Source organism: Mchenga conophoros, linkage group LG23 (assembly GCF_057382185.1).
Source record: "Mchenga conophoros isolate Kocher_MC1m ecotype Shallow Benthic linkage group LG23, M_conophoros_male_GT1.1, whole genome shotgun sequence".
NCBI classification, from domain to species: Eukaryota; Metazoa; Chordata; class Actinopteri; order Cichliformes; family Cichlidae; genus Mchenga; species Mchenga conophoros.
The window spans coordinates 26,890,973-26,904,944 of record NC_140547.1 but is presented as its reverse complement, the minus strand read 5'-3'; positions in this window follow the sequence as shown (position 1 = coordinate 26,904,944).

Below are 13,972 nucleotides of genomic sequence, written 5' to 3'. Positions count from 1 at the left end.
TAAGGTAAAGACCCTGAAATAATAGAGAGAAAACCCAACAAGCTATCATTCCACTAAGAGTAAGCACTTGGTGACAGTGAAAAGGAAAAATGTGCTTTTAAAAGAAAACCTGCACCAGAATCAGGCTCAGGAAGGGAAAGGCATCTTCCATGACCAGTTGGGGCTAGGGGAGGAAGAAAGGACATAAAATACACTGTGGAAATACTACACGAATTGGATGGTCCCCTGCTGGCAATGGTAGGGAGGAAGAACACTGTTTTAATAGGAAGAGAACTTAAAACCTCAGTCAGGCTAAGAAAACAGAACAAAGGCAGAAAGAGTCTTAAAGTCTTGAATAAAAAGACACCTTACTGAATCAATATCTTTGCAAAAATAAAATTCAGTCATACGAAAGGGTTTTTTTTCTCTCTTAGGGACATTTATCTCCACAATATTCTAAGTTCTTAATGTTTTGATCACGTAGTGCCAACTACCAGCAGATACAACTCTTTAGAGTGTAAGTTCATCAGGTGTGTCTGTCTCCATCCTTCTCTTGTCTGTTCTGTTCTACAATGTGCTGACAAAGCACCAGCAGCTGTTAATAGACTGTTAATCAGAAACGTTATTATAAAAGATAGACATAACCACCACTGGGGTCATTCAGTTGCTTTTTGACTCTGCATTTTGAACTCTTAACGTTAGCATTTTGGCTGCCATCACGTTAGCTACTTTGGAACCAGAAGTGACCATATTTGGATAAAAGGATGAACTGCTAACACTTCCAAGCTTAGTTTGAAAGCTCAAACTGCATGGGTGCATTTGCATGGACTTGGATGCCAATCGCCAAAATTGGAGCACAAAGTTGGTCTAAAATGTTTGTGCTCTAATAAGCAGCAACCACAAAGAGACAATCTAGATGTCCAGTTCAGTGACTTGAAAAGGTAGAGGTGAGCAGCTATAGGCATCTATTACTGCTTCTACCAGTCAGTCAGTTAAAGCGGCCACATCCTCAACTTGAAGCTTTATAAAGTTTAAATGAGTCATGAAGGAATTCAAATTAAAACTAATCACAGAGGTAAAAGATATTTTAGTCCCTCTCAAGTGGTCACTAGAGGAACTTTGATCATTTCTTTGACCCACTCTTCTGTACAGAGTTGCTTCAGTTCATTTAGATTTTATGCACAAGACAAGGTCTGTCAGTTTAAGGTCCCCCCCCCCCCCACAGCATTTTAGTGAAGCTGAGGTCTGGTCTTTGACTGAACCATTTTAGCACCTTGATTCTTTCCTTATTCCTGTTGCATGACCCAAGTTATCAGACAGATGTCCTCAAATCTCACTCTAGAATACTGCTATAGAGAGAAGTTCAGGGTCTACTCAATGACTGCAAGTTGCGCAGGGCCTGTGGCTGCAAAACAATCTCAAATCATCATCCCTCCACCACTGTGCTGAGGGTATGATATGCTGTTTAGTTTTATGACCAAAATGTTCTCCTTTGGTCTCATCTGTCCAAAGGACATTGTTCCTGAGGTCTTTTTGTTTCTCCTTGCAATCCTTCCAGACAAGCCATGCTTGTTCAGTCTTTATCTAATTGTACTGTCACCATCCTTAACATATAACATGCTAACTGAGGTCTGTAGAGTCTGAGATGTAGCTCTTGGGTTTTTTGACTGTAGGTTGTAGTATTATGTTAAACACTGGAATGCTCCAGACATGCAAACTGCCAAAACTTCTGCTTTCATAGAGGAGCTCTGGAAGCAGTAAGGGTGGACTGTTTTTCACAGGATTGCAGAGAGTCCTGTGAGACTCTTTCTTTTTCATGAGATGGTAAATAAGTCTTTTTACAGGTTTTGTTAATGTTTGAACCTTACATGTGCAAATGCAAACAAAGAAGCATAAATTAGTCCTATGAATGTATCCCTGGCTCACTAATAAAGTAATCTGTCTATGAACCAGTTTAACTGCCTTTAGGACACTGTAACACATTAATATTTGAGATTTCTCTTTTTTTAAACCTCCAATTTTACCTATCACATTTTGTAGGTCACTCGTCCAGATCCAGCCCCAAGCATCATTAGCATCGTATCCAGAAACAACACCAGAACAGAAACTTTATCTCGCCTGTGGTCTGTTCGCCTCCCTGTGCTCGCACATATTCCTTTTTCCTCATTCACCACTTCTGTCACACCCCGTCACTTACTACATCCAGGAATGCCCCATACATGTATTCTCTACACGCCTATGGCGCTGACCTTTGACCCCCTCACCACTGGCTCCTTGCCGTCGCCATTCCGGGGGAATTTTACCCCCCTTCATCCACTGCTCACATCTGATCTTTTTCTGGATAAAAGCATCAGCTGAACAGCGACGTGTAGCAGTAAAAAACAGAGTTCATATAGAGATGATTCATGCTCGCTGATCTGGCAACACTTTGTAGGGCTCTTCCAACAGGAAATAACTCGGAGAGGAACCAAACCAAAGTGGATGAATTAGGCATTTCCTCTGGACCGCTGTTAACCCTCAATGTACTGCTGGAGGGTTTTGCCAAATTACAAATGTATGCATCCGCTACGTTCATATTACCTTTGAAAATCAATTCAGTTATCAATTTATTATTGATAACTGATGTACTTTTAGGGACATCAGTGGTTTTTAAGGCCTTTTTTCAGCAGACCAGAAGCTATGCTGCTATTTTAATTGTGGTTTGTTTGCAGAGGATGATATAGGATGATATCTCATACATGCTGTGTCGTGATAGTTTTTGGTGTAATATAGAAATATAAAGTCTGATGGTCGTTGTAGCATGAGCTCCGTCTGCTCAGTCGTTAAATCCTGATCTTTCATGTGCACATTCTCTCTGGCAGGTCATATTTTTGTATCACTAATGTTCTGTGTTTCTGTATCGTCAGCTTGAGATCTCAGCTCAGAAAACAGACCCCTTTACTGTTTTAGCATCAACACTGTGCAACCTGACAACCCGAAAAACTGGGCTGGCCTTTGTATAACATTCATGTCGTCTTCTTAAACTTTTACTATTTCCACCTTTTATGAATACAGGTGTCTTTCATTTTGTGTATTTCATGTTTTTATACTCCCTTTCTCTTTAAATCACCTTTGGTGAAAACGTCTCTGTTTTAAAAAGACTCTACAGAAACAAATGTCATTATTTTTTACTATCATTTATTTATTATCTATTAGCCCCGTGATAAACGGGCGGCCCCCACCTCTCGCCCTGGAAAGTCTTTTTTTTCCTGCATTGCTCACTTTTGAGATTTTGAGCTGCTTTGCTTCGAGAATGATAAAAAGAAAATTTCATAAACACACATTTAGATGTTTATTTAATATTTTCTGTTGAAAATTTATGCAATGAATTCATTTTCTCCATGAACATGGCAGAATTTGAGATTTTGTAGCTGCTGAAGTTATTTTTTGTTTTATGAAGGAATATAAAGACATTTTTAAAATCCCCTCGGTGGGAGCGGGCACGCTCTGTACTATTTTTAAATCCCGGTAGCACTGCAACCACGTAAGCTAGCGCAATCATTTTTTTTTTGCATATGAAACCAGAGGAGTTGTACTTACATCTTATGCCATCAGCTTGTCCTCGGTCACAGTTTCCTTCCACATAAAGCTTTGCAAAAATTGCATATAAAGCACTTGCAGCAACAAAAACATAATATTCCAGAAACACGCTTTGCCGATCCGATCAGCTGTTTGTAACACTTCCTACGTCCATCAGCGCGAACTATCGCATGTCCACCATGACCCGCCGGAAACCGGAAGTGACGTCATTTTGCGAAAATGTAGTTTCTTTTACGATCAGGGCCTTATGAGCCTATACTGGTGTTTTTAAAAGTTATCTTTGACTTTATGACTTTCTGTGTCGTTTCTGGGATGCTTAGGACTCATATTGCACTGCTGGAAATAGTTTATTTTGATGCATATGCAGTTTTTTTGCAAATTTGCATCATAATATTTATTTTCGTTTTTCCTGCATTATAGAAATTTCCTGTGGTGGGAAACTATTTTGTGCAACTTTTTTGTATTTACAGTTTTGAGGGATAAGCCTCTTAAATTTCTCTAACTAGAAATATATGTTAAAAAAGCAAAAGCGATTTTCAATTTTTTGGTAGTTTATTGCACTTTTTTTCAATTTATGTAATTACTATGCACTTAATGCATACATATTATTAAAATTTGGGCTATAATGGTTGTATTGATGGATATCAACTTGAAATGCTCCCAAAAATGGCTCCACAGCATGTAAAAATATACTATAAGCTCTGGCGGACTTGGTTCTATGGTAGGTCTTAAAGGGTTAAAAACCCTTCATATCTAATATGTGAGAAGAGTGATACGCAAATATTGAGACAAAATACTACAAATATATGTAGGCAAGATTTTAAAAAATGCATTTGTTATGCATAATCCCATAAACAGTCATTTCCTGTTAAAGTGAATTAAACTGCATGTAAGGAGGAAGATTTTTTTTTAGAAATCTCTTCATCATCACTTACCCACACTAAACTTTATACAACATCTGTAAAACTGCCTCTTTTTCTTGCTTTGACGATATTTCTTAAATTTTTGTATTTATATAAAGTTCAAAAAACTCTATTAATGTGTAAAGACAGCTCCTCGTGTGCATGTTTAAACATCACATTTTGTATATTTAGCTGTCTTAAAGTAAGTAACAACTTTGGGAAGTCGCATGGTGATATTTTTTCTTTAATTTCTCATCTACATTTAATCAATTATCTGTATTAATGTAATGTATTCATCATTCTCTCGAGCAAAAACTCCCTCAACATATTCAGTTTTTTTGTTTTTCATTTTTCAAAGATGTACACAAATTCTAGGACATTTTATTTCCAACATTGTACCCATAAAGAACTTTTTTTTTTTTGGAATTACAGTCATTTAAAAAATAAAAAAAGATTAACTTAAAATTCTCCCGCCATAAGAAAAACTTTGGCTCAGATATGTAAAAAAAAAAAGAAAAAAAAAAGAAAAAAACATGAAACATGAATCTTGAATCTGCATTTAGCCAATGTTCAGCTTTTTAAAAAAAAAAAAAAAAAAACAAGCCACGCATATAAATACCTTTGCATATTTAAACACAGTATATTTAATTTAATAAAATTCCTGCTCTTCACCTGTAGTGTCTCCTCTTAAGATAATCAAAAAGACAAATGCTGTTGCACTGTCTCTGCAAGAAAACAAGCTTTTCAGATTAATATCGCATAATATCTTTGTCATGCACAGCCTCTTAACTCCCAGCGCTCTTCATCTAAACGCAGCATCAAATATAAACACTTGTTTCCTCTTTAAATTGGCTGAATTACCTTTTTATCCCTCAGAATTCTGGGATATATCCGCCTGTGGTGAAAATGTTTAGTTGATTTTGTTTCTTTCCTCCTCATTGACATGTTTTTGTTTGATGCTTCAGGCCCTTTGACTGTTGCGATCAAACACAATTTTACCTCAAAAAGCTCCTGAAAGCCGAGCTGCTGCCGCCGCAATATGGTTTGATTCATGTTTCATTTGCTGAAATATTTGATTTAGTACCTTGATTGCTGTCTGTGTGCAGCAGCCTCAGCAGCAGTGGCAGCAGAGCAACACAGGTAAACAGCACTCAACAAATGAGAAATAACACACTTTAATCTCCATGTATTTAATCGCACGTCCCTCTGGGCCTCCACTTTATCCCCCCCCCCCCCCCTCGCCCCTCTATCTCTATCTTTCTGAGAGAGGAAGAAGAGGAGGAGCAGGAGGTGGTGGAGGAGGAGGAGGAGGTGCAGTCCCTCCTGGCAGCTGAGGCCGGTGAAGATCTGTGACAGATGGGGCCGAGTCACAAAACTCACAGCCTCGGGCGAAATTCATCCCCCAGAACTTTCCACAGGGTGCCCAGATTTACCTGATCAGAGAGATGTGGAGGGAGGGGTGTGTGTTTCAGTGCGTGTGCGTGTGTGTATGTGTGTGTGTGTTGGGCTCCAAATATGTGCAGAGGAAGCTGAGGAAGCCTGGCCGCCTGTCATGGCTGACACAGAGCCCATCTGCCTCAAACCTGTGGCGCCCTCAACCACCTCCTCCCCCCTTACACAGACACACACACACACACACACACACACTCCACCCTCTCTAAACGCCCGTTCTTCTCTGCGCCCCCCCCCCCCCCCCCAGAAAAAAAAATGAAACACAGATAGACACAGACCTTATGATGGCTACACATGTCGCCAGCTTTGCATACCTTCAAATGCACTGGGAGTCTTACTTTGAAACTGACACACACACACAAAAGGAAACTATAAAAGACAGACCTTATGTGTCCCATATGTGATGCCACATTGAATTTCCGGTCGAAATCGTCAGGGTCTTTTTTTAGTCCTCTTCCTCATACCTCCTCCATCTCCGTTTTGGTGGATGACACTGAGGTGTGAGTACTCAGGAACATGATGATCTCCAGTTTCACTCCTGCAAAGGCTTCAGGTCTTGCAGAGTGACCACCAACGGTGTCAGGCTGTTGTAAAACTCCCAAACCAAAACTTTTTTTTCTCAAAAAAGGAGAGAAGTTCTTTGGCTACCAGCACTATACGGAGAGGGTTTCTTTTCTAATGAAAGATGAAAGCCTGAGAGTTTCCAAAAGACCACCCACATGTTGGAGGATATACAGGGTCCATGCAGTACTCACAAGAAGTTCTTCTTTAAATTAAATCTAAAAAAAAAGTCACTAAAATTCAGTTTTTGGGGTGTGTCTTTTTGGGGGGGTGGGGTGGGGGGTTGCTTTTTTTGCACATGGCGAGAACGCACAGAATAACCTGGAGTTATGAGTTAAGGTTAACTGACAAGTTGTTAATTGTACTCTGCCTAATTTGACTGTGCACCTGTACATGACATTTTACACTGTTTTTAGCTGCTCTGAGCATGCTCTCTGAAAAACCTGTATTGGTGGAGGTGACTGGTTGTCACTGGACAGCCAAGAGGTCCAATTCAGTGACTTAATTTAGGCCAGAGTTTTGTGATGAGAACGAGGACCCAAATGCAGACCCAAAAGCACCTTTAATCCAATAGGTGGATAGCCCAAATCAAACAGAAGTCCATACACAACCGAAATAGTGTGAAAGCAAGCCGAATCCAAGCAGGGAACACACACAGGTAATCTGAAAAAGAACAAAAGAAGGGTGGGGCTATTAATACACCTTGTGTGTCGCTTTGGTCACTAAAATATTGCAGTGGTTGCAGATGCAAAGTAAAAGTTCTGCCTTACTGCCACAAAAAACAATTTTTACTTTCAAGACAAACAGTCTTCTTTTCCAGTGTGTTCCACTTTTCAGTTTCATTACTGCTCAGTAAGCAGTTGGTGAATGTTAGCAGATAAGTTGGCATCCTCTATGGAAACTGCAGGTGACTGTGGCAATCTGATAGCAACCAAATCAATCACAAGGAGGTTTTTGGTACAACACCATATATCTCTTTGTGACCAACACACCTAATGACAGCCAGCAACCGCTAATCAGCCAGTCAAAGAGTTCATGTTTTCCCTTAAATCCAGTGGCTGCCAGAGTCTCACTGACTGGTCTTTAGGATTGTGTGAATGGGGGCCTGACCTGGAAGTTCCAAGAGCTGCAGTTCCACAGGTGGCCACTTGAGGCTGCCTTACAGAGACTGTAAAAAATAATTGCAACATGCCAGCTTTACAGCAGTTTACAGTCTACAGTAGAATTTGGTTTTGGTCGCTATCACTGATTTCCTCTTTCATGATAACTATATTTGCAGCAAATGATTTTTTTAAGTTTATCACTCAGGACGAGTGCTTTTAGCCCAGTTGGTTGTCAATGGAAATATTTGAGAAATAACATCAATTACTGTGCAGTTAGTGATACAACCACAATGTCTAAGAAGTCTGTGCTCCAATATTGTGTTGTATCACTAATTAACAAAAATCTAAGTTAGTTTATAGACTCACATCACCCTGTCTTCCAAATAAGGTCACTTCTAGCTCCAAAAAACCCCACAATGGCATCAGCAACGATGCTGTTGCCATCAGTGTAGTCGGGGACATCTCGATGAGTGCTGCCAAATCAACTATGTCAGAAACTGTTTTTGCTATTGAAAGAAAAATCATAGCTTAAGACATAAAATAATAAAGTGAAATGGATTTGGATGGAAGCCAAAGGGTTCATATACAGATTTCTCTCCAATATGGAATACAAAGATTAAACCCAGGTCAACAATAGAAGATGAAGAATAACAAGAGCACATAAAAAGACACATAAACAGGGAAACAATGGCACAATCATAATGATGACAAGTTTACAGAGCTGTAAAAAAGTTTGCAGCATATTTACATTTTCGAACAAAATGCTGAGCTCAAACTTGAGATAATTATATTTTTCCAGATTGAATTTATTGAACATTATCAAAGTTAAACTGCACGAAGAAGCACAAAGACAAATTAAACCACCACCACCCAAAAGGCCTCTTTTCTACCTCTTTGTTAGTCTTTAGGGCCACTGCTATCAGTTGCTTTTGAGAAGGTGATAATGAAAATTATCTAAAGACACGTTAGCGCTACAGACCAGGAGAAGTACAGGAAATGAGGTGAAATAAATGATTTAATCCACCAAGTATTAAAGCACTGCAAATGAAGCTCCATATGCTAAATGCCTTGCTTAAGGGCTCTTAAATAAAAGTCTTTCAGAGACTATTGAAGGAAAACTCTGCTCTGGGTTCAGCTGAAGCTGCAGTGTGAAGAGAATTTCTTCTCGGGTGCACTCGGAGACGCCTGCGTCGCGTTGATTAAGCCGCTGTCACTGCGGCGATAGATGAGGAGTCGCAAGCTGTAGGGCCTCTAATTGGGGAACAAAGGTGTGTTGTTGTGGCGGCTGCTGCTACTGCAGGGGTGTGTGAGGTGTGTGTGCACGTGTGCGTGTTTCTGCATGGGGAGGAGGGTGTCCAATTTCTTCTTCTCTGTTCCGAGCCGTCCACCTTTTTAGCTCGCGCTTCACTCGGTAATTAACACCTGCCTCCTCAGTATGGCAGCGTGACGGTGCTGCGCCAAACAGCCCCGAGCATCATTGGTTTGTGTGTCTGTGTGTTTGTGTTGTGTGTGAGGGAGAAAAAGTGAGTTTCAAACAGAAAGACGGAGATTGACAGTCGTATGATCAGTTGTTCTGATTTGTGTATAAATATGTAAAATCTGTGCGTGTGCGTGAGGTTGTGAAAAAGAAACAGACAGGCAGTGCGATTAGTGGCATTGCTGCCACGCAAACACAAACACACTGTGCTTTCAAAAGTGTGTTTTATTTTTCTTTTAGCTTGCAGCAGCAGTCTCTGGTGACTCTATTTGCCCCCTTCCCCCATGAAAAAAATGTGCTATTGGTGACATAAGGCCAGAACAAAGAAAGTGGATAGATGGATCTACTCTCTGCACCGCCCAATATTCAAACAGCTGTTCTTGGTGTAGTAATACAAGGTGTGGTATGGAAAAATGAACTAGAACCTCTAGTCTCTGCGATGAAAAATAAATGAATAAATAAATGTATGAAGTCGATGGGGAAGTTAAAAACACTGGAGATCCTAATGCTAGCTTAGTTAGCAGCCTACTAGCTCGAACCTAGAATACGATTTTGTTCAAACATAGTCACTTCTGCTTTTAAATGTAGTGGGTGACCATCATTTTGGTTATGTCTATCTTTTCAGGCTTTCTGAGGTCTTTCAAAGTTTTGTTTGCTTTTTCTTTTTATTGTTTTAGTGTACAGTGACTAGCATTGCAGTTTCTAATTCCTGTGTAAGACTGTACATATGGTGTTTGACAATAAAGCTGGCTTTGATTTTGACTTTGTCTATGAATTGTCTAACTAAAAAAGGCCCCTACCTCAGTGTTGTGTCTACACATAACAGACAACTTGGCAAAGAACCAGTTTTAAATCATATCTCACTATGGCGTGCAGTGTGTCCTTAACAATTTAAGGAAACTGGACAAGTGGAAGAAAAAAGAAGCAGCAAGCCTAAAAAAACCCAAAACAACTATAAACAGCAGATGAACAGTAACAGGTCTGATGGAGTGATAATTTTTTTTTAAGCATGGATGTGTGTTTCTGGGTGATTGGATGATGTGCTTGTGTGGAAAGTGACAGAGAGAGCACATATGATGAACGTGACGCTGAAAAACTGATATTCATTTCTGCATGTGTTGGTGTGTAGCAGCATCTGTTTTCTTGGATCTGAGTCTGTGTGCTCAGTTTGCCTATTTAAAGCTCGGGGGAGTGCGAGGGTGTTGGAGAGGTTTAGCTCGTATGGATGTGTATCCTAATGTGCGTGCAAGCGCAAGATGGTACAAAATTCGAGTTCTAAAATTTATATAAACTTTAAGTGCTTGCAGCGGTATTGATTGTATCTTCCTATGCTTTAAAAGTTTCTTTCAATATCAGTGCATGTAGTTTTACTTTTTTTGTAGGAAAAAGAAGTGCATGCATCAAAAGTTTGGGTGAACTACAGCAGTCTATTTTCTTTTTTGTGGGAGAGTTATTACTTCAACTCTTTACTGAAGCAATTTCAGTCATAATAACGATTGATTAAATATGGCAGAAACATGGTGTATCCTAAATAATATGAAATGAAACATGCATGGGTGTTTTGATGGAAGACATTTTTAAAAATATATATATATTCACATGTGAAACTCTATTATTGTCCTCTATTATCACGCTTTGTGCACATACATAGAGCATCTGGACATGTTTGTCTGCAGGACAGGGTTTATGAGTGTACTCTGTGTATTAAAGGCCTTAGCTGAGGTTATGTGGGCCCCTGGGTGCCTTGGTAAAAACAGTCCTCCTACACAATTGAGCATGGAGCCATAATTTCGCCCGAGGCTCACCTACCCACAGCCACCTAATGCATGCTGGGTATTCACATGTGAAACGCAGAGTGAGAAACAGAACTGGAAGGCTTTTTTCTTTTCCACACAATGTCCTCATATGTCATAGTATAGGACATGCAGCCTGAACCCAAGCATGTAGTTTGATGGGTAAAGAGTGGAGGACTGCGGGGCAAACATGGGCACTGGAAGAACTCTTGTTTTTTGTTTTGGGGGATTTTTTTTGCCTCTTTTGATCTGTAATAGTGTTTATTTTGGAGGAAGTGTTAGTTAAGATATGATACTGAGGTGAAAAAGACCGGGCCAGAGGCATATTATTTAAAATGCCATTCAACACTGTAATTTTTGCTAGCATTGTTTTTGTTTGAGGGTTTTAAATGTAATAAACCCCTGAAAATCATAACACGGCACACATTTAGTACATACAAGACATACAAATCTACCAGTGATCATTTTCTGATGAGGCAGATTTGAAATATTAAGTTCATTTAATGCCCACTTGAGGCTGGTTCCAAAAGTGAGTCAATCCTCATAGGCTCCTATGTTAAAATTACCAGTTTAAAGGGGGAAATAAAAATGGTTACACTCTTGAAAAAAGATCGTTTTCGCCTCTATTGAGAAATTTTTATATAGGTCAACAGTTAAAACTGTTTTAAGGTTCAGGAGTGGATTCTGGGTATCAAGCCGTCTGCTAGGCTCCTCTAGTATCCTGGTCGGTAGTCTGTATACGACTTATTTAGGAAATTGCAGATTAATAACAGCTGTAGTATGGAAGCTTATTTCTGCCTCTGGAAAACTGCTTTTGCAAGGCAGACCTAAGTTGAAATTTTGAGTTAGACATTTAAAAAGTAAGTTGACATTTTGACTTAATGAGGGCAATTTTTGGTTTTTTTTTGTGGTAGAAACAAAATTCATCAATGGTGGTACATTTTACAAATTCTACTGTTTCATTGAGCTGGACTTGTGTACATAAGCCACTGCCGTCTTGGTCTAGTCTTAGTTAGTTATAATAATCTTCCTCGAGGAGACGATCCAGCTGCAAAGTCTGACTCTGGTAACTTCTGGTTTCTAACGCAACCTTAACCCTTTACAGCCGATCGGAGCGGGCACGCTCTGTTTTGCGTAACTATTTTTAAATCCCGGTAGCTCTGCAACCAAGTAAGCTAGCGCAATAATTTTTTTTGCATATGAAACTGGAGGAGTTGTACTTACATCTTATGCCATCAGCTTGTCCTAGGTCACAGTTTCCTTCCACATATAGCTTTGCAAAAACTGCATAAAAATCACTTGCAGCAACAAAAACATGATATTCCAGAAACACGCTTCGCCGATCCATCAGCTGTTTGTAACACTTCCTACGTCCATCAGCGCGAACTATCACATGACCGCATGACCTGCCCGAAACCGGAAGTGACGTCATTTTGCGGAAATTTAGTTTTTTACGATCGGGGCCTTATGAGCTTGTGTTTTACTTGTTATGTGTTTTAAAAAGTTATGTTTGACTTTATGACTTTCTGTGTCGTTTCTGGGATGCTTAAGACTCATATTGCACTGCTGGAAATAGTTTATTTTGATGCATATGCTGTTATTTTGCAAATTTGCACTATAATATTTATTTTCGTTTTTCCTGCAGTATATAAAAATTGGTGTATTTCAAAAATAAAACTATGAAGACACTCAAAATAAATTTCCTGTGGTGGGAAACTAGTTTGTGTAACTTTTTTGTATTTACAGTTTTGAGGGATAAGCCTCTTAAATTTCTCTAACTAGAAATATATGTTAAAAAAACAAAAACGATTTTCAATTTTTTTGTAGTTTATTGCACTTTTTTGCAATTTATGTAATTACTATGCACCTAATGCAGACATTTGATGTATAGCAACTTGAAATGCTCCCAAAAATGGCTCCACAGCATGTAAAAATATAATATAAGATCTGGCGAACTTGGTTCTATGGTAGGTCTTAAAGGGTTAAAACATGATGGTCATTGCAGCTATCTATGTCCGTCGTTGATATACAGTCTATGGATAAGACACGATAATACAACTTTATTCTCATATTCTGACATCTAAAGACTTTTGGGGGGTTAACCAGGTTTTTTATTTTTATTGTTGTTGTTTTTTGCTATATTTGAATGACTATTTAAAAAGTGATTTGATTTAAAGCCAAATGTAAATCAGATGTTCTGCACTGTTCACACAAACAAATACACTTTCTACCATTCAAATGACACACTGTAGATATTTATGGAAATTAGAAAAACTAAACTAAACGTGTCATTAGCTGATTAATGCAGACTTCTTGTTATGCAGGCTACACCTGTCGGTAGGACATGAAAAGCCTTCAACTCATCTTGAGTTGTGCTTTGTCGTGTGCAACACCCACTTAACACACATACAATTTCTTCATTCTTCTCCTGGAGATAGAGTCTGTCACTCTTCTACCTGTTGTCCTTTAAAAAAACCACATACACACACACAAAAACCAGAATAATGCAATAATTTTACGCTGTTAATCACAGCATTGGGAGGTGCTGTCAGTCATTTTAAACGATGGAAGAAAACCCAAATGATTCCGAGGAAAGTCAGATGGCGAGCAGCTGGATTTCTCCCTTGCCTCATGCGAATTTGTTTTCACCATCCTTTAATTGTTGGGCTGCTTCAAAGCTCGCCTGTTCGGTCGTTCACTCCTAACAACCTCGCTGGGTGAAGAAGGCACGTCTCGGGTCTGCGGCGGCTCCTAATCGCCCAGAGTTACCACTGCTTTCGGGGGGGATTTAGTGTGTGTTTTTGGCCCGAAGCTGCTAAACAGACTCATAAGCAAAATGAGAACGAGAGAGAGAAAAGAGAAGAAAAAAAAAGCCCGGCAAATCTGACTTTCAGGAGTTTGGAAACCAGCCAACTTCATCAGAAATGAGCAAAAAAGAAAGAAAATGATGGAAAAAGACACATTCTGGTGAACCGCGCACATACATCAAAGGCCTGTGCAAATATTGGAAGTATTCCCGAGCCAGAAATCCCTCGCAGACACATTTATACATACAGACGAGTGACAAATTAAAAGAAAAACCTCAACCCTTGAGCTTTGCAGTGAGGGAATTTGGTGGCTCTGTTA